Source organism: Anser brachyrhynchus (genome assembly GCF_964034855.1).
Source record: "Anser brachyrhynchus genome assembly, chromosome: 8".
Classification (NCBI taxonomy): Eukaryota; Metazoa; Chordata; class Aves; order Anseriformes; family Anatidae; genus Anser; species Anser brachyrhynchus.
In genome coordinates, this window is record NC_137702.1 from 14,412,007 (window position 1) to 14,430,147 (window position 18,141).

The 18,141-nt window shown below is 34.6% G+C and overlaps 1 long non-coding RNA gene across 1 annotated transcript; it reads left to right on the forward strand.

Annotated features, from left to right (window-relative positions):
• Positions 1-6,479: 6,479 nt before the first annotated feature.
• On the forward strand, positions 6,480-12,381 carry LOC308198690. The gene is made up of 3 exons (XR_013954107.1): positions 6,480-6,572; positions 6,668-6,773; positions 11,232-12,381. It is a non-coding gene; the product is annotated as an uncharacterized lncRNA (long non-coding RNA).
• The last annotated feature ends 5,760 nt before the right edge of the window (positions 12,382-18,141 follow it).

Genomic DNA, 18,141 nt, shown 5'->3' on the forward strand with positions numbered 1-18,141 from the left:
GCGTTTAAGAATCTTAGTAATACTGTCTAAAAGCTTTTTAATCATGACTATTGTACAAAGACAGTATAGGATGCATGATAGTAATTGGAGTAAACAGCTAAAAAAAATAACAATACTAACCTATTCTAAATACTTCTGTGAACATATGGTGTGTCACAATTGTACCCTACCATAGACTGTCTTGAGATGAAAAAAAATATGTATTTTAGAACTTTTTTAGAATTTGACAGTTGTTTTTTTTGGTAGATTCTGATGAAATAAATTATTTTCAAAACTTTTTCTACATCAAATGTTATTCTATTATGTAACTATATTACCATAATTAATGTGATAAACTCTGAAACCTTAATCTGCTAACAGAAGAGAGTGAGATATGCACATATCATTTGGAGAATGGTATTAAAGACAAGCATTCACAAAAGAGAAGGACTGTTTAATATTAATAAAAATATGGTCCTTGGTTTTCTAGATTCATTTATTGAGGTGGTTCTACTGTTAATTTTAGTGTGAAATAATTTGTTAATTATGAGCATATAGCCAAACACTCTGTAATACTGACAGACTCTACATGCGACATGAATTTATTTTCTCTTTTTTTTTCCTGCCTAAAATCACCATGAGAGCACTCAATAAGATCATTTGTGGTTTTCCAGCTTAAAAGCTGTTATATGGCTTGTCATAGACGAGAAACACCATAATAAAACATAATCAGTAAGACACATCTCATCATTAGCAACCAATGCTAAAAAAAAAAAAATATATAAATATTTTCCCCAGTTATTTAGTAACTTCTTCAGAGGTACTAAAGGAAGAACATATCCAGAGAAGGAAAACTTGAAGCCCAAGTTTAGTAGAATTTCTCTGTTTCTCTCAAATGAGAATCCCATAATTAGATCCTATATTTGCAACTTACAACTTCTAATGCAGAAAAAAATTAATCTCATACTCTAATAGTGAAACAATGTGTAAGATTGCTTTTTATCACAGTGTCTATTGTTATATTTCTTGATAATGTGAAAAGATACATTTTTTCTTCCCATCTAACATGAGAGAGTTATTCTTGCTATTTACCATGTTTTCAGGTTGACATTTTATTTGCATGTTGCTTCTCCCCATTTGAGGCTTCACACCGATGATGGTCCTTTGAGAAAATTAAGTACTCCAAAGCACTACCTCTTTCAGTGTTTTGTTGAATTTAAATTAAGATTCCCCATAGTAAGTTGCAAAATTGTTCAAAATTGACTCTAGGCATCCTAAGAACCCTAAAGCTTCTAAGGGACTTGTTTAAAACTAAAAACTGAATATCTCCTGAAGGAAAACTACATGTCAGATTTATATTATAATGTGTTATTGTGCTTTTTGTTCTAATTGGGTTTGAAGCCAAAATGCTGTTGTTTTGAAAATGTTCCTGAAGTATTATTCTGTTATTATTTTCACATACAAAAATAAACAAACAAACAGCATAACAAATAGAACAAGAACAGTAGCTATTTGGAAAAATTGTACATCCATTAGATATATTATTTAATTGTACAGTTTTATGTCACATACAAGTAATTAGTTTTAATATTTATGATTAAGCGTAGTAACATCTTATACAATTACTTTAACTGAGTGTCTCATAGGACAGTGCTTTATTTTAAAATTTTTAGCTTAGCCTCAAAAAATAGATAAGGAATCTGATTAAGAAAACTTTATATGCCAATAAAGGGCACATAATTATCAGCACATTTATACCACTACTTTTCACTTTGGTACTGTTAAAATGCTATTATTTAATGCTAATCAACACAGTGAAAGCAGCTGAGACATGAGAAGTCTAAATGCACTGTTTGTTTTTTTTTTTTTTTAAATCAGAGAATCTTCTCAAGAACATTTGTGGACGTTTAAATCTTCTTTGATATACACTACAGTTGAGTATTTTTCTTCTGTACAGCACCTAAGTTATATTAGATTCAAATATAAATGTAGAGTTATTCATTCGGGATTAGAATTTTTGACGTAACAATATAAGGCTGCTGCATATTCTTAAAGGAACCACAATACAAATAATAAAAGTATTGTCACAGCTTCTTTTAATCATAGAAACTCTCTCATCTTTGAGATTTAATCTTTTGAGACTGAAAGTTGACCTAGCAACTACCTTATATTATTTTAGAACTTTTTTAAAACTTTTCCCTTTTAAAAATGACTCCTGGTTACCATTTAACATAAGCTCTCTATATGTAAAGGAGACTTACATGGGCAATGGAAACTTTTATAAAACAAAACAAACTAAACAAAATCTATATCTTTTAAAGTTACACCATCAGTACTTAAAGTGTCCATGGTCTTCTGAGTTGTAAAAATTACTAAAGCAACAGCTTGTCAGCCTGAAGTACACATCAGATATAATTAATAGCTCATTAGGTTTTCTGGAGATTAAAAAAGGAGGTTCTGTTCTTGTTCATCATAATTAATTAGAAAGTCACGTGTTTCTTTAATGGCTTTCATAAGCCGGATTTGGCCCTTAGGTTTGTTTTAATACAACCATAAATTGATGTAGTCATTTTCATCACAAAACTTCTCCTGCAACGACTTAGTTTCAAACCATCCGTTTTTTTTCCACTTTCTTGTGCCTCTCTAGGTCCACTCTACACAGCTAAATCAAACAGAAAAGTAGTATTTATGTGTACAAATATCCTGTTTAACATCATACTTGTATTAAGTTATTAAATATTTCCTCTGAAGTTTGTTTCTTGAAAGTTCAAAATTTAACAAAGCATATTTAAATACAGAAGCAGCTCCTTTCAGATTGAAGGACTAAGGCAACACACACTCAGCTGATGTGAGAAATGGAGAGTTAACCACCTGGATTGTCAAGATGCTCTAGGTTTTACGTGTCTTCTATACGGAGACAGCTAGCTATGACATCAAGTCTGTATATACACCTGTACCATTAAACTGTAGGAAGAGCCTTAGTTAAACATTTCTTACCTTCTACTAAGAAAGTACTCCTACTCAGTAAGGTATGGTTCACATCAGATCCAGCTCATTCACTTAAATAAGTATGTGAGATTTGGGTATCCTCAACAAGTCTGAAATTCTGCCATGACAGACACAGTAATACTATGCCAGGCTTCGTTACTATGAGATATATCATAACACTCAGACATTAAATATACAAACAAGCACAAAATCACTGCACTCAAAATTCCAGTGCTGAAAACTATTGAGATTCTTGAAACAAACATTTAAATTGTAGTTTACTGAACAGATTAAAATTCTGTTCTCTCAATGTCTACATGTTTCTGCACTACAGGAAACAGATGGCCTTTAACATCAACGAACCTTTGCAAAGAAAAAGGAAAGGAGTTCAAATACAAGTCAAGTCAATGTGCATTTCAGGTTGCCCGTTTACACATAACTCCTTTACAAGCGTACATCTCAGACCATGTAGAAGGAATATCTATTCTACATTCACTCACACTTAAATTCTCAATAGGAAAACAATGGAAGAAGCTTACATACCACATATACCAAATAGAAATGTACTTCTATAGGAAAAGCTACTTTAGATGAGATCAGTTTTGGTGCTGTCACCAATATCAGTTACTTCACAGCACAGCTGAAGGATCCATAGAGCAGATCATTGAAAACTTTTGAAAAGTAAATTATGTCTTCAAGGAAGAGCATTTCAGCTCATTGCATAGTAGCTGGCATTGATCCTGAAGATACTTTTTTCTTGGGCTATCAGTATTTTTTGCCAAGTTTACATAATTCAGTATGTTCTCATTTTTATTTTAACACCACACAGACTTCATTAGTACGGACAAATGTTTGAAATATAACATTTGTTCTTACTATAGTAGACACATACAATAGTGGGAAGATTGGGTGACATGAAAGTACAGGTATAAAAGGTCTACAAGCTTCATATATTAAGCAATTACCAGTGGGTCATACCATCCATTGATAATTACAACTGTTATTAACTGATAGGATATCCACACGTTTTCCATGTATTTAGGTATTTATTTTGAAAACACAAAATCATTAACGTGTTAGAGACAGAAAAAGGCTTTGAACGCATTTAGGTGAGTATAAGACAGGTTTTAACACAACTTATATATATGTATACATACATGGAGATAAAGAGACTTCTGTCTAATTTGGAACCTTCTATAAAATGTTTGTTATTTCATTTAACTACCTTGTCACCTTACATGCAGTTAGAATAAAGCATGATTTCTTACGATATTACTTTTAATTAAAGTACAAAATATTTCTCATTTAGAAGCTAAGCACAATAGGAAGAAGGAAGTTTACATGCTTGCAGTTTCAAGGAAAGATCAAGACATTGTTCCTCAGTATGACTCATAACCAGGAATTCATATCTAGATTCCTGTTAGGTCACACATCTGACTCATGTCCTCTCACGAGGTGTGGTTCAAAAGCTATCCTGAAAGTTGTAAGACACTAATATTCAAACATACCAAGGAGATTTTTCAGTCTCTTTGAAGTGACTAATGAGAATTATTTCAGCCATTACTTGCAGATATTTGCTCTCAAAGACAGAAGTCCATACTTACAAAGGTTTTAACAGCAGAAATACTGGGTAGGTACATTTACAAAACATTTTAGGCTGATCTATATTATGTGGTATAAAGACAAGGCAAGACTTCATGGCAACTTATATATATATATTTCTAATTAATTTTAAAGTCACTTTGAATTTCTAAGAAGCACCATTTTAAAAAATTTTTTTTTTTTAATATTCTCCATTAAGACAAACACAAAACACAGCCAGGGGCTTTGTGGTGCTTAGCTGCCTGCCATGGTTAACAGACAACAGGAGCTTACAACAAGAAGCAAAACAGGGAACAAACTAAAGGAAGAGCAATGATTATGTAGGGAGCAACAGATTTATAACTATGTAAAACCTGTAGAAATAGTCCTACTGTTTTTCATTTTGCTACGCTCAGAAAGTTTCCCTGAGAAACAAAACATTATCTCTCACAGCTTTAACTCTACATGTAACTCCCCACCCTGAACAGCCACTTCGTATGAAAGTTCAATTCTGTAAATTAGAATCTGGCGCACACACAGTTAAACAAAGCTGCCTTACATGAAGTTTACCTACTTTCAACAATCTCACGTGAGGTTTTGTTTGATTTTCATTACCACAATGCAATCTGATAAAATGGGATTGTTTCTTGAAATTTAACCTTGGTTCCTGAATAGCCAAGGATGCAAGACATAAGTTTAAAATCAAGTCATAGAAGGAGAGAAAGTAAAATAGTAATGTCAATATTTTAACTACATTATGATACGACCAATCATTTTAACCAGCCTTTTGCAAACAGGATTTATTTTGTAAAGATTACCCAGAAAAACAGTTTTTCCTGAGCAGAGGCTATTTTTTATCATCTATCCCTGCATTTGAGTAAATAGGTACCTGGGCCACGAACTTCTTTGTGCTTTGTAGTACTTCGCATTCAAAGGTCAAACCAATTGATTAAAATGGCAACTAGCAAGTCCATATAATGTGGTTACATGGTGGCCCAATAGCCTCCATGCGCACCTCATTAGGTCTAATTGCATTGAAGTGAACTGTAATTCACTGTTAATCTAAAACAGCTGAGAGGATAGAGTTCTTCACACAAAGTGCAGTCAGGTAAGTAATTTCAAGCGTGCTTTGAGTCCCTGCAAATTACAGCAGAATTAAAAGAAAGCTTGCATATTACTGACAAAATGAAAAGGACAGTAATCAGTGGATCAGGCTGGAGAGGTGGAGGCTTAATACCTAAGTGCAATACACTTTTTCCTAGCAAAAATTTCAGGTATGTGCATGCATTAAACATCCAGAGGCTTGATAGAATAATATTCAACCCATTCTTTATGTGCTATAGGTAACCCCACCCTCACACCTCTATCTTCATACTATTAAACACCAAATATTGCTGCAGAGTGAATATGCAAGAATAGTGTGAACATACGCTTAAGACTCCCCTCTGTGTCATACAACAGCAACTTTATTGCCAGCTATCTGAATACCTTTCCCCAGATTATGGGAAACACACAAAAATCAAATCAAAATGATAAGCAACTCCTGAAAAACCAACTGGAAGAGAAATGACAACGATTTTAATTTTAAACCCAAAATCTAGCCTTTGCAGTAGAATAAGATCATTACAGCACTTACCTTCTACATGTCTGGCTTGCAGAGCAGAATCCATGCTTGAAGGTACAATGTAAGCTGTAGTGACAGCTTGCACCTCAAGGAGTGATCTACTTTGATGTGGAAGAGACAGCTAAAGAGAACATCTCCAAAACCTCACACCCAGAGAAACAAAGGCAGCTCTCAGAGGAAAATGCTTAGATGCTTACTGCGGCTAATGTCTGATTACTGTTGTGTGTGTCAGGTTAGGAATCACAGATTAGGTATCTTTATGCCAGGTGAATCTCATAATTTGAGCCCTTCCTCCGTCTGACCTCTTAAATCTAGCTTTGCATGTCTGAAACAGACAAAACAAGCTAAAAAGTCAAATGCTGTCACAGTCACCAATTATATGCAAGACAAAAAGAAAAAGGTAAGTTTAAACATGTAAAAATTTACCAGCCTGTATATTCACAACTCAACTCCTAACTGAATTGTTTGTTAAAGCACTCTTTTTTTTAACCACAGTGTGGGATCCCATATCATAGAGTGGGTGTCTGCTGTGCAAAAGGACAAAAAACACTCATTTCCCAAACTGCAAATCAAAGCATCAGGCTGGAGAAAACAGAGAGATGTAAGTAGAGACAGGTACACAAAGAAAGCATGAAAGTAAGAAAGGCAACATCCATAGAACAACCTCAGCCTGATGTTCTTTTTCATTTCTTTCATAGGCATTATAACAAGAGAGAGTTTTAAATATTTTAATTTAATGAGGTCACCTTTTAAATGTTTTCAGTAAGTTTCAAGTAAAGGGTCCACTCAGAGGAAGGCACAAAAGTGAAGACACATGATAAACTTGTCAAAGCAAGAAGAAATAGTATTATGGCAATTGAGATATAAGAGGTTAAGAGCTTAGACAAGAACTTGAAATGTTTTCCTAACCATCCAAAGAATCATCTGAAAGATGCTACTCGTAAACGAACTACAGGACTAAGATGAAACTTAGCTATAAGGAGGTCTAAGGTGATGGTGATGAATCTGGCCTCCATGAAAGGCCAGGTGGTAAAATATGCCTCAGGACAGGGAAGAATGTCTGATAAAGCATTCTGTTTTACTCATGTACAGCTCTATCAGTCAAATCCATTAATTTAGAGCAGATCGTTATTGCAACCAAATATATCATTATGAAAGGATAGAAAAAAGTCCATAGGTGACATTCTTTAGATCTGGGATTCAGTAGTTTGGAGATGGTAGCTGAATCAGTTTCAATGTAGGACTACTGTGCTCTTTTAAGTAAAAATTAATAAACATATATTACCTAGGAAATGGTCATCACACTTACTCTTGTACTAAGGCAGAGGGTGGAGAATACTTTTTTCTACTTTCTCCACTGCTTAGTAGTTTTCCTAAAATCAGGGGAGCAAAAGATGATGCTATGCAAAATATGTCCATCAATATGTTAATTATTACAATATTACAGTGTACTTTTTAGAAGCTGACCATATGTAATATCCTTCCCTTTGGAAGGGGAGATTTGGCAGATTGGTAGATAAATTAAATTTGTAAGTGCCCACTCTGAAGCCATTTTCTCTTAAAGCCATAGGAAAATATTTCAATATACTATAATGCCACTATATGCCAAACAAATTGATTTTCTGCTCTACTTAGTTATTTATGATAATGAGATATCACTGTATTGGTAAGACCTTCTTCATCACTTATGGTGGGATATTTCTTGTGAGAAATTGAGACGAAACTGCAGAGATGACAGAACTTGTACTAAAAGTACCTGATAGCTTTCTGAGCTTCATTCAATTTTAAACCTCTAAACAAGAAAGTTAACTCCCAGACTTCATTTGATCCAGGATACAATCCTCCTCGGTCCGTGATTCTTTGCCTCAATCACACAAGTCATAAAACATCTTGAACTTTTCTCATTGCTTTCAATCAAAGTCAGCATAACTGTCTCACCTGATTTCTGATGAGATTGGTCACTCTGGAGGTCATCTGTGATGACCTATAAAGGGAATGAAAAGGAAGAGGTGAATAGAATTCATTTCATTAGTAGTGGAAGAAAAAAAAATCGTTACCAAAGGACTGACCGCTACTGTCTGATGGAGGAAACAGATTCCTCCATGCAGCCCTCCCAAGTATGCTTTGATCCCATTTCTTTCAACATACCATCTTCACTGATCTTTCACCTAGGAGGAGTTTTTCTTGTCCCCTCAGTTAATATTTATGGGAAAAACAACATGGCTGTACATGTAAAGAATTAACCCTGAAAAGCTGCAGCTGCTAACAGAGGGATGTTTAAATGGTTAGCATTACTTTCTGAACCTACTGTTCCTTAACTATTATTTAAATTAGTGTCAGTTGCATTACTTCACAAACTAATGCAAGTACAAAATTTGATATCATGTAGAATATGCACCCAACTGACTGAAATTGCCATCTATCTAAACATGCTGCTACCACTGTTGCTGCATCATACTAGAGCTTCTCTGTAATTTTCTGTCCCAATCTTTAACATAAATATGCTTTAGTTGTTAAATGTCCCTGAAGACATTAAGTAACAAAATAGCTAAGTACGTAGTTACCAAGGTACTCCCCAGGTAGGATGTGCTCTGCATTAAGAACTGTGATTATAACCGCCGCATTCATGATTTTCTTTGTTGCTGATAAGCAAATTGCTAATATCCAGTAAGAATGCTTCATTAATAACTTTCTTTAATTATATATAGAATAATTACATGTTTATACAATGAACATATGATTATGTTAATATAGAATTTGCTGTTCCAGTCAGTGTAGAGCATTAAAGCACTATGACACTAGTCACACATATGATACTATGCAAAAATAATAATTTAACTTATTTAAACTGTACTTTGTGAAAAGTGGAAACATCTTATGTACAAACTGTGTCTCTATCTGAATTGTGCATTGGAGCGAATCACATCTCTCTTGCTTCCTATTCAGTCTCAGGAATTCAGAAACTTCTAGTTCTAGACTTCACTAAGTTGACTTTTTGGCCAACACTGAAGGTCAATGCCTGTCCTGTCTACACTTCAGAATCCCCATCTCTTCACCCACTTCTTCAACACCTTAATTTCACTTTGAAGGTTTGTTTTAAAGCTAGGAAAATCTACATGATATTTGACTAATGAAGTTTTGATCAGACGCAGAAGTTTACATACACTCTATAGTTGAGTGCTGTGTACTCATACGTAGAGAAGGCTGTTGCAACACATAACTAACACCCACACAAAATTAATAACACAAAAATATTGAGAGGGTGTTTATATATTAATAGAAAATACTGCAGTGTCCTAAAGACAAACAAATGCATGATTGGTTTGTGATTTACTTGCAAGTGCCTGCTTTTTATTGTCAAAGGTAAATCTTTAAATTTTTTCCCTTTTCTGGGACAAGTTACAATTGTAATATCTTTTATTTTTCCTTTTCTTCCCTTAATATTAAAGAAAAAATACCCCTGAAATATCACTTGATTGATTGTAATGGCCAGCTGTTACAATCTCAATGGAAGTATAAGAACTGCTGCCTAAGGTGCACTGAAGAGTGCCAAGCCTCATAGCAACTCAGCTCATCCTAAAAAGCACCACAGTCTGGAGTGAAAACTGCAATTTTAAATTCTCCTAGAGACCCATTATTTGCAAACCATTGACACAAACAGCTCCAGTCCCCCCATCAGTGTATACCTGGGGAGCCCTTCATCCACAGAGCCCTGCATGCTCAATAAGTTTACATACTAGAAGTCCTTATGAAATTTTGGCTAAAGAGGTATTCTTACATATATTAAATGTTTTTTTCTCTATCATCTAAAAAGATCATAAATATATTAAAATCTACACTCAGTCCACCTTGATTTAGGATGTTTTCATTATAGAAAACAAGCTTGGTATCCAAAAAAATGTATTAAAAATAGGAAATCCAAGACAACTCTCCCTAGACTTCTAAGGTAGCTTTAAACAATAGCTTAACATATTTTTAAATGGTTAGAATTAAGGGAGAGAAATGAATCTAGAATTTTGACCTTCCCTGAAATTTTCATCCCAAACGATGTTTTTAAGTTGAGCTAGAAATGCTTGAGAAAAGGGGTATACATGTAGACACTGAAACATATTGCTGTACAATGGAACCTGATATGAGTGCCTATCATTTACACTAACCTTCTGTACAACTTAAAAACAAACAAGCAAAAACAAAAAACACACACAAAAACACACACACAAATACACACTTTTAAAGGACATATTTAACTTAATCTGATTAATTGATGATAACCACCATTTGCCATTAGCAGCTGATACTCAAGACTATCGTCAGCCAGACTAGTCAATGTTCAGTATACTGAATATCTTGCTTTTTTAACCTTGCTTTTGTATTGAGTTTTTAAGTGTCTGCCTCTCTAGTTTATGTAAAATTAAAACAAAAACAAAACAAAAAAACAAACAAAAAAAGAAGTACTGATATAGCATTACCTTTAAATTTACAGAAAATTCAAGATGGAGAAATTGAAGAAATTTGTTACATTGTAGACTACAATTGTGCTCTTCACAGTTCTACTCAAAGATACTTTTATTGCAATATCTTTCCTAAGTATACCAAAATATCATATTTACTACATCAATTAATAGGATTTTCTTTCCTTTTTTTTTTTTTTTTCCCCTCCTTCAGTTTTATGGGGTTTTGCTGCTCCCTTCTGCTTTATATTGGGGAAAAATCCTTCAGTTTTATACTAAAAGAGTATTTTAGTTTTTATTTTTAACCTACTCTTTCTTTCAAAAAAAGTGAATGTGCTTGAATGGCAAAACACGCTAGACTTATTTAGACTCCAGTATATCAGAAGTAGAAGTATAGGCTTCTGCAACATACCCCAGAGTTAAGCTCAATTATGTTAATGGACCAGGCAAATATTACCTTCTGGTGTGAAGATTTTGTATGTTATTACATATTGCTTGAGTAATTTATCCATCCATTGCAATGGTTTAGTATTCCTAGTGGATCTACAAATGTTTTTCCTTATATTTATCAAAATCTCTCTTTTTTTTTTTTTTTTTTGTCTTATCAGGTGCACTTTATCTTCTGAATGTTTTCCTAATAGAAGAAATGCTGGAGGACAGAGAACGTATCACAAAGAATCAATAGCCTTATTCATATTCACTGACACTCCAACTGCTGATTTCTTTACAGGGAAATTGGCTCTTTTCCCCTACAATTAGAAACTTCTCATACTATCAGCCAAGGCTGTTCCATGCAAATCTGAGAATGAGCAGGAAAGGTGGAAATATACCAACTCTATGATGGCAAATAACAAACGATAAGAGAAACAAGAACTCACACGGAGCCAAAACATTTCAGCCAAATCCAAATACACATTGCATATACGGTATTGCATATGCACGCACTCTGTAGCAGTTGCAGCTGCAGCTGTAGCAAAACACCTACTAAAATCCAACTGTGAACAAGTATTAACAGGCTCATTGCATCAATCCCATGGCAAAAGTGACACTGAGACATGAAGTGGTTGCTAATTATCCACCAGCCATTAATATATCTCCTGCTGCTGAGTCCTATCTCCTAACATTCCATCTGCGATGCTTTTTTACCTTATTTCCAATTCAGCTACTGAAAATTTCATATGTAAGATATATTTCTTGGTCAAAGCAAAATGCAGCTCTGAGGAGGCTTCAATCCACAGAATCATGTAACACAATAGGAAGAATATTCATTGTAAATCCTTAGCAAATATCTTCATCAAAAAACTATCAAAAGACTTCAGATGACAGCATGAAACCTTGCAGTTGCTTTTTCTGATTTTTTGTTTGTTTGTTTTTGTGACAGAACAAGAGAGGTCTTGTGAAATTATCACCAAAAGGAAATTTTCCTTGGCGAAACCACTTTTTCAACTGTAGAAATATTTCAAAACTATTATGTTCGATATTTATTCTCTAAGGATGAATTAAAAATATTTATTTATTTATTTTATTGTATACACAAAAAAGGATTTATTTGTAACACATAAAACATGGTGTTAACAACAGGTAAGTTTGTTGTAGCTTAAAGTATTTGTTGATACTTAATGGATTTTGCACAACATATTTAACATTTGTGCTGTGCTGGGAAAACAGAATAAGTATTAATCTCTTCCACCAATTAATTTGCTCAACAGTCAGCCACTACTAAATGGGCTTTTGCACAGGTTTACAACACCATGTCTAATGAACTGGCACCCTCAGTAACCCGTACACAGAAAATACGCAAGTGATGATACAGGTTTTCTTTAAGGTTTTCTTGGAGCAAATGGAATAAATGTTCATGATACCTCAGCTCCGAGGTACAGCGAGAATGCAAGGGTTTCTGATCTGCATGGTCAAAATGGAACTGAGGCCAAGTTAATAACTAGCAGGGAGATTAAATCAGAGTTCAGAAACAAATGGGATGAACTTCATCAATTTTCTTTTTCAGAACTGCAAGTATGCTACAGCTAGAGGCCTGCTACATGAAGGAAGACTGAGCAGATGTTAGCATATGTAGTCCTTTCAAAGCTAACACATAGGAATGCAGCAGTTTCTTACAAATTCACAGTCACATTGTGTACTCCAAATTAGAGTTCACATTTTACATTGTTTATATTTGCATTGCTCATATTTGTATTATTGGAAATATTATGGTGGAATGCAGTGTTTTTTGTAAAAACACAATTTAGTTTTTATCAATACTTTCCACTCCTCTAATTTCAGTTCAGACCTTCTGTTTAAAACTACTGCCAAGTCATTCACCTTCCATACCTTTCCTATTCATATTTCCCATACCTCCAGTAGTCAGTCATCTTGTTTCTTGGGAAAGTCTCCTTATCTGTCTCCAAATTTTTTAACACTACTTTTTCTTCTTTCTTTCTTTCACATCTTTCAAAGCCCTTTTTAATAGCATCCAGAATTTTGCCTTTTTTACATTAAAAATTGTGGAACATCCCATAAACACACTAAATGGCATTAATCAACTTCGATCATTTCTTCTTGAGCTTGTATGTATTTTTTCTGGACTATAGGGGAGGCCCAGAATACAGCCACGGCAATAGTGCTGACAATGCAAAAACAAGCAGACATTAAAAAGCATTTTTTATATTTGGGACTACAGTTTGAAAATATCAAGTTGGTAAGAAAAATACATTCCACTGACAAGAGCAATGAGCTATCAGCTCCAAAACAGGTAGTTTTCCCTAGCTGGGGTCTGAATACCATTCAGGTACAATATGCTAGATTAGCACTTAGAAATGTTACAAAAAGAAAACATATTATACATTATCAGTAAAAATATATCATTATATCAATATATAAATATATATAAATGATATATATGATATATATGTGATGTATATAATATATAAATATATCATTATATATTGATATCATATATAAGTAAAAATAATCATGAGTTTTACAGATTTTTTATGACTCTCCATAAGTAACAAGTCTATCCTCATAACCCACAGTTAGGGAAATATATTCTTAGTTCTATTTTACAGAGGCATAAAAATATTACAGGTATCAAGGAAGCCTGTTCTGGAGCCAAGAAATAAAACCAGATTTTCTGAGTCCTTGCCTCCTGTCCAAATTACACAAAAGATTTAAATAAATCAGTCTACTACTGTAGCAGCAATCACCAGAAAATCAGAGAAGACACAATCAAATCAAGAACAGTATGGGTATTACTACAATGCAGGGTGAAGACATAAAATCTTTAGTGTCTTTCATGAGGTACACTTATAAAGGACCAAAGCCCAGGCTGTTCATTTTTACATGTTTACATTATACGATTTTGATAGACCTCTGATATTTTGATGAACTACTGAGCTGTTGTGTTCTACACACATATTCTACTCAGCTTTCTTCCAGATGATAATCTACTGGACACTATTTGAATTTTATATGAAAAAAGTCTATTGATACTAACTGATATGGTATGAGAATTTGGAGTGCTATTCTGAATGGAAGGACACCAAACATTCTCCACTCTCTTAGTAACCCCCTTCCCTAAAATTCACTTCATCTCCACTACTGTTGTTTCTGGGTTAATTTAAACAAAAGTTCTTATGTTTGGCCAAGAGAGGGAAACTGAAAATGACACTAAAAATGCCTCCATTTTGTCAGGCTAGGGAAGCCAATGCCACTGTTCCATTCAGAACCTAGAGGCACAACAACTAATGAATGCACTTACAGTACATTAGCAGATCTACAGCTGCAGAAAGACTGTTCAGATGAAGGGGGGTATTCACACTATCTCATATATCTAAGTGCAGATTCCTTTTGAAAAAAAAAAAAAACATTTAGATTTTTTTTTATATCAAGAAACACTGGTGCTGTGACAACCTTCTGCTGTCATTGATCATTGTTTTCATGGGATTTGACAAACAAGGAGAAAAAAACCTTCATGAAGGTCTTTGCTAGAATCCTTCATATTTAGTTATAAAAACTTGCATGTATAGAAATAGGAAAAGTATTTCACACAGAGTGAGCTGGAATGTTTTTTGTAGCTGTGTGCAATACCTACCTTAACTTAGTAGTATAACAGGCATAATATAATTTTATAAAATCTGAAAGGCAATAAAAAAAAACCAAACACGTTGAATATTGGTTGAGATGAAACTCACTGTCTGTGCCTAAATTGTGGAACAAACCCATTCTTCGAGGTTCCCTGAGTGCTAGCCACCAGGGGCACTGTGAGCTCTAACAGGGCATACCAGGGCCCCATACTTGTGCACTCTCATTTCCTTTGGAGGGAAACCTGGGCTCCACCCATATGGGCAATCAGAGCCCCAGGACAGCACTGACTCCTCTGGAGCACACCTGTCTCAAAATGTGGAAAACAAACAAACAAAGCAATCATTACACTTTAGCACAGCAAACAGGTTCTATTTGATAACACCTTTGCTGTGTATAGACTATATTGCACACTATCACAATGACTGTATGTCACAATCCTATTGAAATAAGCTATTTCTAGTGTAAAAGCAATGTATTAAACTTAGCCTTTTGATACTCTGGTACGTATATTCATCGTGGGAAAATGATCTGTTGAATAGGAGGCTTTATGGGATGTGCTGTGGCTTGAATAGTTTTTTAAGAGTTTTTGAAATTAATTAAACTGGTAATTCTATCTAACACAATTCTATCTAACACATGCATTGTGGAAGTGTAATAGGAATCATTAACCTATAGTTTAGATGTTAGACTAACTAATGCATTATACTTTTTAATAAAAAAATCTCTTTCATAGATGGAAACAATCAACATATATACAACCAGCTGAAAAGTATACTGTAGGCTAGATTTCATTCCCTCTCCTTCCAACTGCTTTACATCACTTGGGAGTTGTTTATGTTTTGTTTCTTTTTTTTTTTTTTTTAAATGATCTGAGACCAAATTTTTGATTACACTCTGTGACTTTATCCTTCCTGAGTAGAAATTCAGTGGGCACACACAAACCTAAACTTGGGATGAAGTCCCTTTGAAAACTTGCCTTCTTGTGTTTAAACACAGTTAGATACTGAAAATTAACATCATCACTAAATACGAGAAAACACTGAAGGGCATGACTTCAAACATTAGAAACTACATACTCACTATTTTCTTTTCTTCAATAGTTTCAATTACCTCATTAATATTTGTTTTCATGCTACAGAGAATATACTTTGGAACATCTGTTTGTTGAACTGGGTATCACTGAATCACAATTGGCCACTAATAGCTGCAACAAAGAAAATTATGGGAAGATTGTTTCTAAAGCACAAATGTTTGCAGTTGCTGTTTTCCAGCAGCGAATATGCTTTTGGAAAAAAGAAATAAACATTAAGAAGGGAAGCACTGTGGTCTCCCCGCTGTCAGTATCACATATTCCATGAATGGGAGCATCATTTTGTTACTATGTAGCTAAACAACTGCTTAAGTGATCGATAAAGACCATTATCTTAAATCATAGCATGAATTCCCAATATCATACATAAAATCAATAAAACACACAAAGAATAGGACTAAAAATTTCCACTAAAACATAGCCTGCTGCTTTGGAAAATAATATTTAGTAGGTTGGGTTTTTTTGTTTTACTAATTATGAGCTCAGTGGCAGTTTATTCTGCAGTAAATCTGCTGGTGTGAGATTAAACCTGTTATTGAACAGAGTTTTGAATCTACTGCAAGGCACTCATCACTGCTGGAGAGTGAACATTGCTGTTATCTCATTTAAAAGTTGGCCAGCAAAGCAGCCCATTTGTTTAAAATGCAATTAAGCTGGTGTCTTGAAGAGAAATTAGCAAGGAGTACTTCATTCTGGAGGCATAAGAGGTCTGTTCATAGACACATTAATCCTGTGATTTGGGACATCATTACAATTTGGGACTGTGTTCCGAAAGGATGTGCAGTATACACAAGCGCAAAAAAGAAAAGCTGTTCATTGGGATGGGTCAGTTCTGTTTCCTGAGCTACCAAGATTTTCTCCACTATTTCATGCACGTTGCACATGCTTGCTGTAGAAAAAAGGAAACCGTTTAATGAAAAAATATCACTGCTGAAATTAAATTATTGAACATTTAGCAGTTTACAGATCACTAATTCTCAAGTAGGTTTGGGTTACAAAGAAAGTGGAAGTCCATTTTGTAGCAATATACAGTGCGATTATTTCAGTCTTATGAATACATGACAAGTATTCTGCTGACACTTGATCAGGGATCTCATAGGCAGCTACCTCTACGTCAGCTTCTTATTACACTGGCATCCTCCTCAGACAAAAGAAAAATCTCAGCTGGCCAGGGTTAGCATTTGGTTTTTGCTCACTGCATCACTCTGTTCCTCAAGAGGGACCAGGACTTGACTCTGGTGGAATACTTATTCTTTATATTGCTGTGGCTTTACAGTCTCTTACCAAAACTTCGTCTAGCATTTTCAGAGAGCTGACAGCAGTGGGATGCTGGTAGCAGAATACAGTTAACATTTGCTGCTGCTGTGGACAGGGATTAATTGTTGAAATTGCCAGTTCAAAATAAACTCACTAATGTATTACTAGTTTCTTGTACCCCTCCGTGATCTGGCTTTGGGAAAAGTTGGTGAGACTCGGACCCTGGATGAACAATTTTTTGATCAGCATCATTCACTCTTTCATGGTCATAGAGCTTAAATCCAAGTCTAGTAACATCTGGAGCACAGCAGACCCTTACAACATGTGCAAACTGTCCTGAGCAGTGCTTTTCTAGTAAGTGCTGACTGGCAAACGCCCAACAACAACAAAGGAGTTGTATGCTACTGTGATTAAATAATATACATATATTAAAAAAAAAAAAATTAAAAAAAAATGAAGCAAATAAACACAAAAACAGGCTTTAGCCATCTTGTGATTTTGTCCTGCTGTCTCTGAACTGAATGAGACTGAGGAGCAAGCTCTGGGTGATGAGTAGCAACACACTTGGAAAGGACTCCACTGAACTTCTTCTTCTTTCTGTCTGTCATTACAAACTAACACTGGACTGTAAGCTGAGTTTTTAAAGCTCCAGATTTTCTGGTACTGAGAAGAGCTCCTGTGGGGATACTTCAAAGTTTTCAAAAGATAGGAGAGTCTGTGGAGAAGGCTATACCCTCTGTGTGCAGCCTACCAGGATGCCACCCAAAACAGATGTATGGTTTTAAACACTAGACTTAAATTCTACTTACAGGCAAAAATTAGTCTGTAGTGGCAACGAGGAAGTACACAGAATCAAATCACTGAAAACAACTGTTTTTTCTCTGCCAAGGGTGCCTTCAGCCCCAGCTGCATTTAGTTCAAAGACAAAAGAGTCCGCAGCTGGGGCTCAAATTGAAAATGCTACTTTCAAATGACACCGGAGGCTTTAGGTCCCCAAGGTTTTTCATTCATTTAAATGAATAAATAAATAATAACAAAACAGAAAATAAAAATATTTTCCTTTTTTTCTACTACACTTTCCTCAGACA